This window comes from Dipodomys spectabilis, unplaced genomic scaffold, assembly GCF_019054845.1.
Source record: "Dipodomys spectabilis isolate Male_0828 unplaced genomic scaffold, ASM1905484v1 ptg000054l, whole genome shotgun sequence".
Classification (NCBI taxonomy): Eukaryota; Metazoa; Chordata; class Mammalia; order Rodentia; family Heteromyidae; genus Dipodomys; species Dipodomys spectabilis.
In genome coordinates, this window is record NW_024870731.1 from 31,668,082 (window position 1) to 31,686,444 (window position 18,363).

Genomic DNA, 18,363 nt, shown 5'->3' on the forward strand with positions numbered 1-18,363 from the left:
CCTTCCCCAGGAGCTACACACACCAACACACTGTAGCAGGGAGAAATAACACAGAACACAAACACACTCAAAACCCAAACCTGACTCAGTGACTCTCGAGAAGGAAAAGGGGGGATTTGTGATCGTGTCTTCCCAGTCTCTGTGGTTGCTTGTGAACAACACAGCCGAACGAAAAGGAACTCTGCGAAGTGGGAGACAGAGCGCGCCAAGGCTCACAGCCAGTCACTATCTGAGGGAGAAAGGCCAATCAGCTTTTCCCTGGAGCTTTCTTTCCTCATCACAGCTAGTCCTGGGCTGGGAAGTCAGGAACAGCCCGCAGGCTCGTATCATTCTGAAAGCCCATCTCCTTGAAGATGGTGCCACCCTGGGGTCAGTCTTTCTGGCAATCTTCAAGGTTCTCCAAAGGCCACAGGGACAGAGATGTGAGGCATCTGCTCTTAGCTCCCACCCTGAGGGTCCATACAACCACAACGCTACGTGTGCACGCGCGCACACACACACACACCCTCCCCTCCCAGCACTGAACCCCCTCAAAACTCTCACACGCCGCCTTCTTTGTGTCACCCCCACCCCGTGACATCGCATTACGTCAAGACCTGAGGGGCTGCACGGAAGACAACAGGGGAAGGGAAGAAAGAGCTGGAAGACAACACTGGAACGAAGTAAGGAAGCTTGGAAGGTTATACTTTTTTGCTTGGTCCACTCTTATCTAACATTCTCAAGAAAATGGAGGGAGTGAACTGCCATCTCCTTATCATCACAAAACACAAATTGGGGTTAATTGGAGGAATTCTTATTATTAAGACCCAAACACTAAGAACCAAATGCTCTATAGCATAGTAATTCTTAGAAGTAGTGAGCCACCACCAGCATGGGTTTTGTCTGAGTCTGCTCACATGGGCACACTGTTGGCCCAGTAAGAAAAAATAACGAAACTTGTGATGGAACCCAGTGTGTTTTCCATGGGCCAAATGTAACCCGGCCACTAAGAAAAATACAAAACTTGCCAGGCACTGGTGACTTGTGCCTATAATCCTAGCTACTCAGGAAGCTGAGATCTGGAGAATCAAGACCTGAAGCTAGCCCAGACAGGAAAGTCCCCGGAGATTCAAAGTAACTAGCAAGAAGCTGGGATAGAGGCCTGGTAGAGCTCCAGCCAAGGGAAACCAGCCAAGGGAACTTGAGATCCTGAGGTGATACCCCAGTGTCAGCAAAAATAATAATAATAATTTTAAACATGACACTCAAGAGACACAGACATCTGCTCAGGAACCCAACACATCATTGAGGAGAGGGCAAGCACCACCTTGTTCAAGGGGAAACATTCCTGACGGATCCAAGCACATTCTAAAATTGGGTCCAAACTCCATTCTCAGCTTCAATTCCGTTAGACTGGAACAGCATTAGGGAAGTTCATTTGAACTGTATCAGCAAGGGCAGCCCTGCTATCGTCCAAAACCAAACTATGAGATATCCTCAGAAAACAACTTCAACATTCTCTCTCCAGCCTGGGTCAAGCACATCTCTATAACATAGTAATTCTTAGAAGCAGTGAAACAAGCTTCCTTTCTCGCAGAAAGAACCTACTTGTGTAATAATTCAAGCTCTGAGGTCCAGGAATTCTGGCATGGGAGTTCTTGTCTGAGCTGCTTTCTGAGTTTGAGGTCCAGCCTGCCCCTTCAGAATACAGGCAAGGGCAGGTGATGATGAAGAGTAAGGAAGGTGGTACGGACAGAGGGTACAAGGTGGTAAGATCCAGAGGCTAGAGGAGAGGACAAAAGGGAGATGAGGGGAGAGAAGAACATGACCGGGACTCACCTCCCTCAGAGGCCCTTGCTAAAGGCTTGCAGAGAGAACCCCCCTATGGGACATGACCAATATGTTGCATGCATTGCACCCCAGCAGAAGGTAAGGGATTTGCAGGCCAGCTCGATCCAAAATGGCAAGCGGGGAGAGGAGAGCAGCATAGGAGGTTCCACCTGCTATCTCTACCACAGCTCTCGCCTCCTGTCGTACAGAGAGGGTGATCTGGGTACAGAGAAGCAAAGCCTGCAGACAATACACAAATCCCAGGCGAGGTTGGTGTCCCAGGTTATGTGATGTGGGCAGGTTTGCCATCAACGCTCTGCACTCAGTAAGCCTGGCACTGGAAGGCTCTGCCTGGGTACAGTGCTCTACTGCCCGCCTATCACCTTCTGGACATTCTCCATCATGTTTCACAGAGGAATGATTTTGGGCTTGCACGATGTAGCAGATATGTATAGGGAGATGGGCACCTACTTTGTGCTTGTTTGATGAATTTTCCGAAGCCTCATATAACTTTGATTCTTCTAGTTTGGGGTGTGTGTGTGTGTGTGTGTGTGTGTGTGTGTGTGTGTGTGTGTGTGTCTGTGTGTGTCTGTGTGTGTGTGTGTGTGTGATTCTTCTAGTTTGGTGTGTGTGTGTGTGTGTGTGTGTGTGTGTGTGTGTGTGTGTGTGGTGTATGCACATGCATGTGGATACAGAGCTTGAACTAAGGGCCTCACACCCTCCCATACCTTTTTCATTTACTATTGGTACTCCACCACTTGACACCTGACTCCAGCCAGCCTTTTTTTTGCTAACTGGAGACAGAGTCTCAGTAATTTTCTTGTTCAGGCTGGCTTGGAACCTCAATCCTAGTAGCTAGGGTTACAGGTGTGAACCACTGGCACCTGGCTTCTTCTAAAAATGTTTACAGACAGTTTGTTTCATGGCTATTTATACTCTGGTATGGTGGTCATCCTCAATTCTCCAACATTGGTACTTACTACAGAGAGCAAGTTTTTTGACTCTGTTTTTCCATCTCACCCCAACTTATAAACCAAAATGCTTGGAATGACTGTCAGAGCCCAAAGAAAAGAAATACACACCTGTCACAGAATGGGGGGAGGAGGGATTAGAATGGAACACCATCCATTTCTAATCTCAGAGGGCAGTTCCTTAAGCCCCACTTTCTATCTACACGCATCCTTGCATATAAACATGTATATAACATCCACATCCGCGAAAATGCTTGTATTCCACAGGTCTGCTCTACCCAGTCACAAATACGCTTTAAATATCTAACACCACACTGAGGATGTACCTCAGTGGTAAAGCACTTGTCTATCATGCCCAAAGGCCTGGGTTCAACCCCCAGCACAGCAAAATAGAAAAAAAAAAAAAAAAAAAAGGAACTCCTCTGGATATAGTAAAGAATCAACATATATACAACAAAAACCAACATCAACAAAAAGCAACATAATCTGTATATACTATTTCAAAAAGTGCATGTATATGTAGATATGCATATAAATATATGCATAGAGTACATATACTAACATCAGTATCTGCACTCATCTATTGAAAGAAATACAGATATAGGGAAGAAACCTTACATAACGAATAGCTACATGACCCAGGGTCTTCTCCAAACCAAAGTCCCCTCCTAGACAAGCATAGCTTAGGTCACATCATGACTGAGGTGGCCCCTCACTCTAGGGCAGTCTATAACGCTCTTCCATTATGACTCCAAGGCTTAAATGGAAACTGGTCCCCAGCCGCCATGCTCATTCTAATAAGAACCTTTAGTGATCACTTTGTAGGAATAAGAGAATTTAAAAAAAAATAGATACAGTTAATATTACAACCTAGGGAAAATCACCTAGGGAAAACACTATTTCTGAGTTATTCATTGTAAGACTCTCCCCAAGCCCAGGGCAAGAGACACATGCTCACGCACAATGCAAGCTCAGGTTCAAGGGGAACGGTCCACTCTCCTTCAGCCTCTGCTCGGCTCCCTTACACTAGGTGTGTTGCGCGGTCAGGCTTCTTGGGATTTTCCCAGTCTTCCAGGAAAGCCTGTGAGCCAGGCTCTGTGGCCACCCAGGCTCTGAATTACGCACAGGTGCTCGAAAATACCCGGGAATCCAGCATAATTAAGAGCATTAAGCAATCATCTCAGCGCGAGAAGGCAGCTGAAGAAAAGAAGAACAGTTTGGGCAACACTTTGGGAAATAAATTCCACAGCCTTTCACCAAGTTGAAATCTTGGCTTTGGACACACATAAAAATAAGCCTGGCCTGATCTTAGCTCCGAGTGGATATCTGCCAGATCACAAAATTTGACCCAATTGGCCTGCCTTACCACAGAGAAGGCCACTGCCGGAAGAGCAGATGGCATGGCTGGTCAGAGCCAATATGGATCCACATGCATGGCGGTGGCAGGAAAATGGCAGAACGTGGCTGGGCCAGGTCAGGATGGGAGTCTCTGCTTTCAAGGCAATTGCTTTTTATAATGCACTTTCTAAAAAGTAATGTCAGTGCAGACTTCCATCTGATTTTCTTCCCCTGTTGGCTTCAAGAACTCTTCCTTACGTCCTATAAAACCCAGCTGATTTCTCTCTCTCTCTCTCTCTCTCTCTCTTTCCCTCTCCCTCTCCCTCCCTCCCTCCCTCCCTCTCTCCCTCTCTCATGTCACTTGGTGCTGGTATATGGCAGCGACTTCAAGGCGCTCTCTGCAAGAGAAAACTGCATAAGGCAAGGTCACTGCTTTCCCACAAGGTTTTAAGAACCCCAGGAGAAGATGCTGAGTTACAAGTATTACTTCTCTTTAAATAAACCATTACCAAGCAGAACCTTATTTGATATGAGAAACCCCGTTTGTGTTTAGATTAAAACTGCTGTTGAATGGCTACACACAGCTCTAATAGACCCTGTTGAACACACACCAGTCATTTCAAAAACGAGCACTGTCCAAACATTCCCCCTTTGTTATATTTTTCCTCCATTCTTCAGGGAAACATTACCTACCTTGAGACTATTTTGTTTAACATCACCAGTCATTGATGCTATTTACCAAGTATCTGATATTCCTAGTAAAACATCAGTACAAATAACCAAGTTGTCTAAGAAGGGAGAAGAAAATACAAAGTTTTTCTGACCTTCTTTAACTGGTCAAGGTAAACATTCGTAGATGGGCCCAGATGGCCAGCATAACACAAATGCCTTTTCTCTTTCTTCTGAAATTACAATAGGTTATCATTATACTGTGCCAATGAGCTTGACTAAATTGAAACTCTGTTCATCAGAATTAAATATGTTCTATCTATTCAAAATGAACAGTGTATTATTTATCACTAATACTTAATGACAAAAAAAAACCCTGATAACTTTCTCCGATTATACCACTGATTGCATCTAGTCTCGCATCATCGATTCTTCTGGTCATTAGCATAATCACACAGCATCAACTCCGGCTTATACAGCAAGTTTGGTAACACAGCTGAAAGTAGACACACACTATTTTAAAAACATGTTCTGATTTCCATCTAAGTATATCTTTATTTATATGGTTTTCTTACCATAAAGACGCCAGTCCTTTAAATTATGCAAAAATCACTTTCTACACTGGAGAACAAGGTGCTATATCATAACACGGATACAGAAGTATAAAGCGCCTGTTAATTAAACATCGCTTTTTAACTTGCTACCCTGCAAATGCAACTGTTGAGTTCTAAGCCAAGTCTTTAAATAAGAATGCGAAAATGGCTAGGCTCCTTCAAATGAATGCTTCGCCTATTTGCTTTTTTTCCCTTAGTGTAAAAGATCAGCCACTGGATACACTGACTTTTTAATCAAATTCCTGGACAAATGATTGAGATTATTTACAATTCCTCCCCTCCCCGCCCCCCCAAAAAAATACAGGGAAACGAATTCTGAAGTCTGAGTAAGGAAGGATGGTTTTATGTCCCAAATTTTCATCAGATGGCACTACAAAATGGAAGAGCTGAAGAGCTGGTGCATTTAGGTTCAAATGTAAAGAACTTCCCTTGAATGAATAGTCAGCATTTCAATACATTCATGTGGAAAAAAAATTAATGAGCTACAGCTACATGTATTCACTTGGAAGAATTTTACTAACTACTAAATTTTAAAAAGCCAGTCACAAGAGAATACATAGTGGGATACTATCCATACAGACTCAGCACATGAAAAACACTGTCTTGTATCTGGAAGAATTACATGCATATATATTAAAAGTACAAAATTACTTGGGGAGCTGGGAGGGGGTGAGGATGTCCCCTTCTCTGTGGGCAAAGGATGGAGTCAGGGAAGGAAGAGCAGGCCAGGAGCCTGTTCCATCTGGGCAACAATGTTTTCTTGCCTAAGACGAAGCACAGGTATCCAGGTGCTCGAGGAATTATTCCTTATTCCTTTTTAGTGTCTTACATGTTCCATGTTTAAAAAGAAAAAGAAACAATGAGTACACTTTTTTTTTTTTTTTAAAGAAATCTGCCCAATTTCTTCCCTCCCAAATTCTTCTCACGCCTGATGGATGGAAGTGTCTGTGGCCAAGGTGTCACCGTTTGATTCACCATCGGGGTGCTGCTTCCAGATACCGAAGCCTGTGTCCCAATATAAAAACCCACTTCCGCTGTTTTCAAAATTGCTTATTATTACCTCATACTTAAAGAATTCTTTAACCTCAGCCCTGAGCTATGGGAAAGTCTAACACAGAGATACTCTCTATATTTAGTAAAAGTGACCGTCCTGATTCCTAGGCAAAATAAAACAAAACAAAACAAAAAAACAGTGAAAAGTGGGATTTCTCTGTTAGGGTGCTTTTAAATGTCCAGTTGACAGGAATAACACACAAGCAGATTGGGGTACAAGCAGCCCTTGTGTGTGACCTCAGGACAAAAGATAGCAGAGAAAGGGGAACTTCTGCCAGGTGGGAGGGCCTTTCCCCATCCCAGAATATTTCAACTCAATGAGGAGTACCCCTGTCCGAGGCCAGGGGGAAGACTTGCTTCTACAAGTATAAGAATTTGTTGTAAGCTTACCAAAGTTAGGGCTGTGCTTTTACTGTCAACACACATTGCTCTGCCACAAAAGCCATTATTTAGAAAATAAGATGAATACATTTGAGCGGCTGAACCCATCCTAAACCCAGAAAAGGCATGCAAAACTGCAGCAAGTCTGCAACAACAGGCCTGAAGAAGCTCACAGAAGAAAATCCGGCTCTGAACCATTTTCTATTTCAATAGGTGCTTTTCTCCCAGATTCTCTGCCAGCCCATGTTGATAGCAATAAAACGGTCTCTACAAGCTTTTCCCCTTGCCACTCCTAAAGGTTCACCTCCCTTCATTCAAGATTAAAACTGCTGCAAACACTCTTTTAGGAAATTTCTATAATTTTTACGTCACTAAAAGGGGGAGGGTGTCTGTAGTTGATTCTCTAATGAAATATCAGTTAATTACTTCACCGTTCTTAATGAAATGATTAACATCCTTTTGACAAATGAGGAGGTGGCATGACTTAATAGGAAGCTGAGATTTTATCAGCCAGGGATTGTAGTGTTGATTCCCTCTAACAGTGCACCTTGCATGTTTTCATTCAGTCCTACCTCTTCTCATCTTTTATAAAAACATGTCAGCGGTAAAGGTGCTCTTAAATTTAAAACTTGGCCCACAGAGGTTTGTTTGTTAAGGTGCTTCAGGGTCCGAGTAGAAATAAAAGAACGGTGCATTACAGGATTATCCACCTGAACCCAGGGCCCACGCAACTGAGAAGTTCTAAACAGAAAAACAATTGCCAACTTTTTGGCAGCTATTAAAATAAAGCCACACCCAAAGTCAAAACGGAAACTAGAGGAGGGCATTTTGGACAAACACTGTATTACTGGGTGACTTCAAAAGGCATGATACAAATATACAGATTTCAAAAAAAAAAAAGTCGGGACAACTTTTATTTAAACAACGCTTTTGATCTTAGTGGTTAGATCTTTAGCTGAAGCCTGAATATTTAAACAGGCCTCTTTAGCATTTTATCTGCCTTTATCTCATAATCTTACAGGATACATTCCTCCCAGAATTCTACTTCCTTTATTTGTGTGGCATCCTTGGCTAGGCTATTTCCATCAATATCAGTGCATGCCCCATCACATACACTGATAGAACATTTCCCAAGATGCTTACAGAAATCAAAATACTTGTGCCACCAGGGTTAATCTAATGAGTAAACAGTTCTGATTTTTAAATTAAGATGCAGTACTCAGCCAGGCGCCAGTGACTCACATTTGTGATTGTAGCTACTCAAGAGGCTGAGATCTGAGGATCACAGTTCAAAGCCAGCCCAGGCAGAAAATTCTGTGATAGTTCTTATCTCTAATTAACTACCAAAAGTCAGAAGTGGAGCTGTGGTTCAAGTGGAAGAGTGAGCAGATAACACTAAGGGCCTTGAGTTCAAGCCACAATTCTGGCACACACAAAAAAAAAGATAAAAGCAGGGTTGGGAAGGTAGCTCAATGGTAGAGCACTTGCCTTGCATGCATGAGGCCCTGGGTTCAATTCCCCAGCACCACATAAACAAAAAGAAAAAAACTGGAAGTGGCGCTATGGCTCAAGTGGTAGAGTGCTAGCCTTGAGCTGAAGAGCTGAGGGACAGCACCCAGGCCCAGAGTTCAGGCCCCCACAACCGGACCCCTCCCCCCCCAAAAAAGATAAAAACCCACAAAGCCCATTTGATGCTAAATATTAGTTACAATGTGACAATGCCCACTGGGGAATCTGGATGCAAGCTAGATAAGATTTGAAAAGAAATATTTGGTACTTGATGAAAATAACTGAGAGTATTTTTGAAACTGCAAAGTTCTTGTCCCACCTTTGATTCTCTAAGTATCAACTGTTTCTTTTCTGTGCAATGAGATCCTGTGTGCATCTATGTCTTAAGGTTTCATAATGCCCAGGAAAATCAATTAAACCCTTGGGAAGGGTTGAAGGGTCAGTCCTCGAACTGACCGCTGCAGAGGGCAGCTTTTCCACTTTGGTGGGTGTAAGAATCATGGGGTGCCTTTTTTCTTTTCTTTTTGTAGGTTGTGGGGCTTGAACTCTGGTCATGAGCACTGATCCTAAGCTCTTCAGATCAAGGTGAGCATTCTACCACTTGAGCTATAGCACGATTTCTGGTTTTCTGGTGGTTAATTGGAGATAGGAGTCTCACAAACTTTCCTGCCAGGACTGGCTTTGAACCCCAATCCTCAGATCTCAGCCTCCTAAGTAGCTAGGATTACAGGTGTGAGTCATCGGTGCTGGTCCATGGGGTGCTTTTCTAAACTGCAGGGTCTGCCCCATCCCAGAGGTGACATGTCCAGCAGTGGTGTGACCACTCTCCAGAACATCCACTCTGTTGGAATTCCCATACCTACACAGACTTAAAAGCTACTGTAGTTCACTCTTCATCTAAATTCACACACATTCAAAGTACAATGGATGGACCTCAAAGGGAAAAATGATCAGTAATGTCCAGTAAAAGAAAGAGATCAAAGGTGTTGAATCTCTAGTAGCATAAATCACTCGATCCATGAGTGTCATCATTTGTCATGAAACAGAATTATAGGAGAAAGTTCCTCAATGTGCATCCCAGGTCAATCAGCAAAATTCAGATTCAAGAATCTGTATGCTTAAGAACCAACACACACACACACACTATCATCACCGTCATCATCATGCAAGTGGGAACAGATAGATACAAACAAGCCAAGAGCCTAGCTTCTGAAGCATGCTGATTTATTTATTTATTTTTGCTTATGTGGTGCTGAGGAATTGAACCCAAGGCTTGATGCATGAGAGGCAAGCACTCTACCACTGAGCCAACTTCCCAGCCCAGCATGCTGATTTAGATCCACCTGCAAGCTTCTACCTCAGACATAGGCATCTATTTTTGTTCTGGTGCTCACCTGATCGCAGGAGGGGACACTACAACTTAGAGCAAGGCACTGAGGCTGGAAAACCTCAAGCAAAACTCTCACACATAAATAATCCTTCCAAAGGCTGCAGTCAGTGTTCTGAAAGCATCAAGAACACCAAGAGATTGAATGCTCACACAGCCCAGTGTCAGCACATCACTAAGTTTGAAAAACATACCTTAAAATCCCTTCACCCCAATCCACACGCAGGAACCTGAAGCAGATTCCTGTTGTGTTGAAAAAGCACAGCTGGGAAGAGAGAGGAGGAGAGAGACTGGGAATTCAGGTTTTGAATTAGATTCTAGAAGTGTTATTTAGTGTCCTAGTCAACAAAGCAGATCCAAAAATTCACTAAAAATCAGAGAATCTGGCAAGATGTTGGTGTCACCTACCTTACCAGCAGTAAATCAATATGGATCCAGAATATGAAATTCCGATCTTTATCCCTTTCTAAAGGAATCTCATCTCTGTACTCTAAGCAGGGACCTAGCAATGCCTTGCTCTGACCTTCTTACTGTTCCTCAGTAGATGGTGCCATAACCCTAGAGCCTTTAAACAAGAGAAATCAAGCAGAAGGGCATGCTTTGCCTCAGCAGTGATGCCCTCCTGATCAGCTGTTTGCATCAGTGGCACTTTAAGGAGATAAACTCATCACAGAACGATCCCAAGTACAGAGAACAAAACAGTAAACATAATAACTAGAGTGTGATGTTGTATTATATTCATCTTGTTTTAGAAAAAAACCTATTTTATTAAAAAGGCGATTTGGGAAGAAAGGGCAATTAGCTCTGCAGAGGGCTCAGCCTGGGATGCTCGGTAACACACCAGACGTATGTAAATATTTCGTGATATCAGTTCCATTTGAGTAGACCTGTCAAGATATTTACAGGGCTTGACAGTAACTTCTGTCTTTAATTAAATTTTTTCCTAGATACTTTAATGTAATTTAAATAGATTATTAGTTGTCAGAATCTAATATAAATTTTGTTTACGATTTCGTCACTTCAAGTACCCAGAGTGAAGAAACTCATTGAACCCCACAAAGAACAGCATTAAACATTAAGATCAAAGCACCAAAAAAAAAAGCTCCCAGCATCCTATTCATTGTCCCATAATCTTAAATTATTTCAACTTCACTGTAAATTTCACGGCACTAAATCAAACAAGCCCACCATCACCAAAAGGGAAAAAAACCACTTGGGGTGGGTCATCAGGAACAATCCATTCACACCTGTCTACATGGATAAATTCTTCGCCCAGTGGCTTCTTAGGTAGGAGACATATTTTTTTTTTTGTTTCATAAAATAATGGCAAAATGAACACCTGTTGTACACTGAGGTCCATGCTTAAAACTGCTGTGAGGGGACTGTAAAAGGTAAATCAAGCCAATGTGGCCCTCAAATCTCAGGACTGGAAAGAAAAAGGCAGCATAAAAAAAGAAGACACAGTTTCCAGTTAAACCTGTGAGTGAATGTGATGCTGCCTTCTCAACAAAACTGGAAAAAATGCCTCTGCACCAACCAACTATAATTAATAAGAATAATTTATTGAAGAAACAAAGAACACTAAGTCAAATTGTCTTTGCCGACTGCCACAGTCTACTATCTGTGCTTCCTCTTTGCACAATACCAGGCTGTAGGCATCGGAGCCAGAACATTATCTATGAGATACAAAATCAAAGCACTTCTTGAAATCAAATGTTCCTTACAGCATTTATTTTTAGGTTGGTGACACAAGCCAAATCTGCTTAATTTCCATTAACTCCATGGTCACATGTACGTTGAAATAAACTGTAAGTGTCCAGAGCAGAGAGGTTTGGAAGAAGAGAGAGAGAAAAAAACTGTCATGTAGAAGACACCCCCAAATTCATCCAGCTTTTCCCCTGTTTCAGGAACTGTCCTCATCTCATAGCCTGCTGCTGCTCCACCTTTGGGCACCTCTACCTTTAGCCCATCCAAGTATCAGACAAGAGAAATTGTAAAACTCATGCCCCCTTGCCCTGTGCACATAGAGCAAATAGCTGGTCGATTAGGGAACAAGTCACAAGAAAGATCATTGGGAAAATGCAAACTTAGGACTTGCTGGCTTGTCTCACAAGCTCAGTGTTTGATCACCTGGTGTGATTTACTACCATCAAAAAAAAAAAAAAACCATAAACACTGCAAATAGTCATTGTATAGAATCTGGAATATAAAATTCACCTGGCTAACCACCAGATGCCTTTCTTGGGGGTTATGTTCTTTAGAAAACAAACGCCTTACCTGCTCAGTGCTCTTATATATTTTCTAGATTCAAAACCACACTTTTAAAAAAAGAGCCAATACTGCTAGCTTAGCAAAAATAGCACCGACTGACTGAAATGCATAAAAGGAATATGACACAGAATAGGGTGAGAAAGGGGAGCGCCCTCAGCAAAATTGTTTAAAACAAAAAAACAAAACTACCACCTGTGCAAATTGAGCGTTGCACTGAAAACCCTTTCTGAGTCGTGTAGAAACAGCTCATCGTCCATGCCTTGAAGTTGCAATTAAATTGTAGTCATTTAAGATTATGGAGAGAGCAGAGGGCAGTGAAACTCTCTGGAGAGCTACGCTACTCACTTAATGCTCTTCAGTCAGGGTTAAATGAGTTTCTTTAATGTAAGTACTTTCAAGTAACTGAATCATAAACAAAATTTATACTATTTTCTGACAGCTTGCAATCTATTTAAATTTCATTAACGTGTAACTAAAATTGTTTTTAAAAGACAAAAACTCTTGCTATAACCTGTAAATATTCTTGGCATCCTCGTTGAAATAGGATTGGTCTTGTAATACCTACCCTTGTCTAAATACACATGGTTGTTTGTAATGTGCAGTGTTAGAAGATGAAATTTCAAAACTGAGTTTGAGGCTTAGGTAACACATGAAAACCAAATAAATATGCACAGAGACTACATGCAAAGAGAAATGCGGGTCCCAAAGAGGTTGACACCTCTGCCATCCAGTCCTCTCTCTTCCTTAATTTTGGTATGGGACATGTTATGGTACAAATATATTTGTTTGGGAAATATCCCAATTCTGCTATTCTGTTATTTTAAACTACTGTAGAGACACAATAGCCTTCCCAGAGAGCCTAAGATCGCAGGCTGCCGACTTCAGGAATGCAGTATTAAGAGAAACAAGGAAAAACTTAGTGATGAAAGAAAGAAGAGGGGGGGGAGAGAACGAATGAACATACCATGCCTAGGCTCAATATGAACATACCATGCCTAGGCTCAATATTAACCCAGTTATCTTTGGCTATTGGTGGTAACTAGAAAATATTCATAGCTCTTAAAAGAAAAAAACCCACTATATATTGCAGAAAATTGCCTACTTGCATCAATGTATACATTTAACTCACATTCCTTAATTAGACAATAAAGGTATATGCAACAAAAAAAAGACTTTGAGACATGCACCATCAGTAGGAAACTCAGGCTTATTTAAACACACACACACACCAAAAAAAAAAAAAACCCACAAAATGTTATATGACTGACACTTGTTAATTAAAAATACAAGACTTCAATGACAATTGTTTTATTCTTATATGTTTACCTTTCTCTATTTCCTCTTTTGTTCTACTTAATTAAAAATGGCATTTAATTTGGTGATACTTTATAGCTGGGAAAAGAAAGTGTTACACAGTTTATCCTCTAAGATTTAAATATAAACACAAAATCTTTCAGGCAGCTATAGGAATATGAATCTCTTAATTTGAGCCAGTTAATTTAACTAGTTGATATTTCTTTCATTCTACTTTGATAAACCTGTGAAAACAAAATGCTAAAGTAATTACTGTTACTACATTACTTAAAAATGTAAAGCAGTTAAAATTTCCTAGACAACAAGCAAGGACAAGTTGCAAGAAAACTTGAATAAAAGTAGCAACATGGTCATGTTGAATGTCAATCTAAAAAAAGAGGTTACATCTAATCTGGAGAAGGCTCTCTTGCTTTTTAAATTCCAAGTGTGGGCTGATAGGAAACTTCATCACTCGTGTTTTTTGTTGTTTCTTTTTTTTTTTTTTTAAGCTTCACATCAGATTTAAATCCTAGCTTCCCTGACAAGGCAGTTCTCCTAGCTCCATGTGAGAAAACGTTATCTAACTTTAGTGTAGGAGTCTAAGGTTGGTAAAAAAGAATTCCACTGTACAGTTCTGGGTAGCAAGACAGCCTCTGGATGACTTAATATTTATTCTTTGGTTACCTTTTAGGGTGCATTCTCCTCATAAAGATGCATTTAAAGAAATAGTAACTTGTTTAGCAACTCTGCATCCATAGGGAATTCAAATCCAACCAGAGAGAAGCTGGAGATTTCCTTCCAAATGAGCCTGTGCTTTGCACAAGGAAGATCAGCATTTGCAATGGTCCATTTCTGCATAAGTGAACATACAGCCTGGCTGTGTGAGTGAATAGTCCAGAGTTCTACAACCAAGCAGCTCCTGACAACAACCCAGCAGCAGTTCTGTTTGATCTCTCCTGCTTCCTTAATTTGGGTTGTCAAGGTTCAGCAGTTGGAGGCTGTTTACTTTTCCAAAAAAAAAAAAAAAAAAAGTTATTTCTCTCCCCCCCCCCCCCATACAATGACTAATCCAAATTGGGTGGGAGAAGTAGACAGTAGCCAGATTTTAAACCTTTTTTCTTCCCCTTTCCAAGTTGAGATTTTAGCTGATACCTTCTGGTCACTAGCTTGGTTCCTTTACATAATTTTTTAATACTCTTTAATTAAGAGACCACATTCCAAATACAAAGGCAGGGAGGAAAAAGAGATTCCAATTTTCTGGAAATGGGACTCCAGATTGTTTGCTTTTCCTTGACGCAAAGGGATGAGTATTTCTACTTTGAGACTCCAAATTCCAGTGGAATTCAAAAAAGAAAGAAGAAAAAAGATTTGACAAATTTTTTCTCTGAAACAGAAATTAGCAAGAACTCCTTCCTGTCTCCCAGCCTCAGGCTCTATCCCCTGTACAGAAAACATCTGAAGTTTACCATTTGTCTTCAAATTCTAGTTAACCTATCTTCCCTTGGAATTGCTTCTCACTGTGGAAAAACGAGGGGTAGGAAGGTAAAGATTTTGCACAATTTCGGTGATTTTTCAATGATAGAAAACGCAACTCAGCTGTTTTACAAGAACTAAACGCTCAAATGTATGGACGAGCAAAGGTGAAGTGTAACGGCTCTCATGCACAGTCCTTTGACCGGAATTCCAGAATGCACCTCCAGCATTCTTGTTTAAAGAATGGGAACAAAATAAGAAATCCTAACTTAAACACACACACACACACACACAAAACAAAAACCCAAACCTGTGACTAGACGTGAGGGTAAACCCCAGCCCTTCAGATGTGAGCCTGGATAAACTCGAATACAAGCAAATGAAATGTTTATATTAATTTCATTATCCTGGGCAAACCTGATAGATGCGGGTGGGGTTGGGGGTGGGGAGAGAGGGACGAGGCAGCGGTAAGTTTCATTTTGGGTCTTTCTGGTCGAGCAACAAGAAAATGAATTAAGACGGAAGCGTAGGATGAGCCCAGACTAAATCAATACACTTTGTAATCAGCCAGCTCGGGTATTTGGACACAATGACTTGGAAATAATTAATAGTTGGAAAGGAGAGAGTGGGTTGAGAAGGAGAGCGAGGGGTGTCACCATATTTTATCCAAGCACTTTACACTCCACGCTCAACTTTGATCTGCAGATTTGCGGAATTCATAAAGAAAGAAGGGAAGGAGGAGAGAGAAAAAGCCTGTGTTTCCAAGCACCTACCGGCCTGAGATGGGCACATGCCTGGCTCCGGGCGTCTCCTCGCAGCGGTCCCGCCGCGTCTTTGGGCATGGAAAAGCTCGGGGACAGCCTCGGGGCTGGCCGATGCCCCTTCCCTCCCCCCCCCCCAGCCTCCCTCCCCCCCCCACGCCCGTGCCCGGCTCCTGGCAGCTGCGGCCGCCTCGACTTACCCGGCTGAGTCCCGCAGGGAGTGGGAGCGCCGCCTTCACGCCCGCGGAGGAGGCGCGGGCAGCACCATGGTCCCCGGCGCCGCCGCCGCCGCCCCTCGCCCGCTCGCTCCTCGCGCGCTGTCTTCCTCTCCAAAACTTTCAGCTTCTGCGGTCGACAAGAAACCGGGGCGACCCTCAGCACGTCTTCTCCGTGCAGGTTATGTCGGGGGGAGGGGGTCGGGGGGGGGTGGAACAGACGAAGGGGACGGGACGGGTGAATGAGCCGAGGGGCCCGGGACCGGGGAGGACGGCCGGGCTCGGAGGACCCCGGGTTTGCGCCGGGAGGAGAGAGGAGATGCGGCTCAGGGAATCGCAGCCACGAACCCGAAACCGGGGGAAATCGGGCCGGAGCCCAAGTTCTCCGCACCTTCCCCGGGATCTTACAAAGTTGCGACAACAACAAAAAGAGAGAAAAAGAAAGAAAGAGAAGAGAAAGAGAGAGGGGGGCCGGAGGAGGGGGTGGGATAGGGGATACGATCGCCGGCGCAAGGTTTGGAGTTACAACTGTTTATTTAGTCCTTATTCTCACAGGGGGCGGGAGCTGCGGGAGGATTTGGGGGGCGGGGGGGTGCTGGAAGCAAACACTTGGGAGGGGGACGTGAGACTTTGTTTCAGGGCGCGGAGCTCCCCGGCGCCCGGGTGTCACCGCCAGTCTCCCGGGACCGAGGCGGAGCTCCCCAACAGGTGGGGAGGGGGGCTCGCCGAGGGGGGGCCAGAAAAAGAGAAGGAATCAAAGTTTCCGGGCGCTGCGGTGTCTGGGGAGGAGGAGTGGGGAGGGGGGCGGAGGCGGGGGCGACGGGAGGCGGAGGCTGCAGATGACCGCGACCCCGCGGCAGCTGGCAAAGTCCTCGGCTCCCCGCGCCGCCGCCGCTACCGCCGCCGCCACCGCCGCCGCCTCGGTCCCCCACTCGGAAGCGCACGCCGGCTCGGCCCCGTTGGGGTGGGCTCCGGGGAGTCGTCTCCGCGGGACAGGAACGGAGCCCCCTCCCCCCCATCCCCTTTCCCTCCCCGAGAGAGCTCGGAGGAGGAAGGCTGCGCGCCGGCGAGAGACCGGGAGAGACATGGGTTGCCGGACTGGGCCAGGGGGACGCGGCGACACGCGCGCGCGCGCCTCGCAGGACAGATCAAGAGCTTTGGCAATCCCCTCGTTGCCGAAGCTTAGGATGGAAGGGGGGGTGTAAACCCAGAAAGTGTGTGTGCGTGTGTGTGTGGTGTGATCGGAGGAGGATCCGGGCGCGGCGATTCCTCCTCGCAGCGCACCCGGTTCTCGTGCCCACCCGCGATCTGGCTGGCCACGGCTTGTACCCGGCGTGTCTTGGGAAAGCTGGGGCCGCGGGGGCCGAACGCGCGTGGGGGGAGGTGAGCGTCTGGCAGAGGGTGCGCGGGTGGTGTGCGTGTGTGTGCGTGTGTGTTTGAGTTTTCCGAGCTCCGAGGGGGAGTGAGAGCGAGCGTCCCCACCGCTGGGTTCGGGGCAAGACGCGCGTGGCTCCAGGGATGTCCCCAAACGCGGGGCCCAGGGCGCAGACGTCCCCAGGCAGTCTGTCCCCGTCAGCGAGGCTCCCTCGGGGGCACCCAAGGGGCACACACCCGGGAGTGAGGAAGGGGAAAAGTTTGCTCCAAGTCCAAACTTTGAACCTCAGGAGGCGCCCGCTGCACGCCCCCTCCCGCCGAAGAAGCCGCGGCCCTGAGCCCGGCCCTGCACCCCGTCCGTGCCCGAGTGGCCGACACTGGGCACTGAAAGTTACGACCGGCGGCCTGGCTTCTGGGTTTCTCCACCCGGGTAGAGAGAGCGAGCGCGGCGGCGCGAAGGGGTCGAGGGGGAGGCGATCTCGCCCCCCTCAAAGCCGACACCGCACCCCCCTCTCCATTTGACTTATGCAAATAGACCCCGGGGTTCGGCCTTCGGAGCTCCCCCCACCCTCAGGCCGGCTCGTAGTCCCATACCCCCCCCCCCCCCGAGCCTGGGCCCGGACCCCGGGAAAGAAGAAGAGAGGGGAAGGCTAGGGGAGATGCACGTGGAGCCTGGAGATGAAAAGTAGGGTTTTTTTTTCTTTTTCTTTTTCTTTTTGTCTTTCTTTTTTTTTCTTTCTTTTTTTTTGTGCTGCTTGTTGTTGTTTAAAGTGGCGGAAACAAGGCAGGAGGCGGCTTGGGAAAAAGTGGAGCAGAAATGGAAAAATACAAACTCACCCGCTGCAAATGGTCTCTCGGTGCAAACTAAGGTGTTTTCGGGCCTTTCCCCGCGCGCGCCCACTCCCGCCCGCGCGCGCACACACACTCACCCGCGCACACACCCGCGCGCACACGCACACACATACACACACACGCACGCACTCCCGGGCGAGGGCCGGGCCGCCGCGAGTACAGCATGCAACTGCCACACAATAAATAACAATAGATTCCTCCGCTCGGGACTAGCTTCCCAGAGCCCCGCCAGCGCCAGTGGCGGCGGCAGAGGCGCGGACCGCGCTGGGCCAGGATGCCCCCCCACATCCCCACCACCAGCCCATCCCCACCTCCTGCCAGAGGCCCCTTTCCGCCTCACGCATTTCCCAAGGTTCCCCCCCATACACACACCCCTCCCAGCGCCCCCAGAGT

The 18,363-nt window shown here is 45.4% G+C and overlaps 1 protein-coding gene across 2 annotated transcripts in view; it reads right to left on the reverse strand.

The window, feature by feature from the left end:
- Positions 1 to 18,136, reverse strand: part of Foxp1 (forkhead box P1) — a 606,957-nt gene extending 588,821 nt beyond the window's left edge. Inside the window, exons 1-2 of one of the 2 annotated variants that reach the window (XM_042679678.1) lie at positions 17,956 to 18,136; positions 15,730 to 15,874 (exon numbers count right to left, since the gene is read on the reverse strand). The gene's annotated coding sequence lies outside the window, so the exon portion shown is untranslated. The remainder of the gene's footprint in view (positions 1 to 15,729; positions 15,875 to 17,955) is intronic. The other variant, XM_042679674.1, reaches the window with a different exon arrangement.
- Between the last annotated feature and the right edge of the window lie 227 nt (positions 18,137 to 18,363).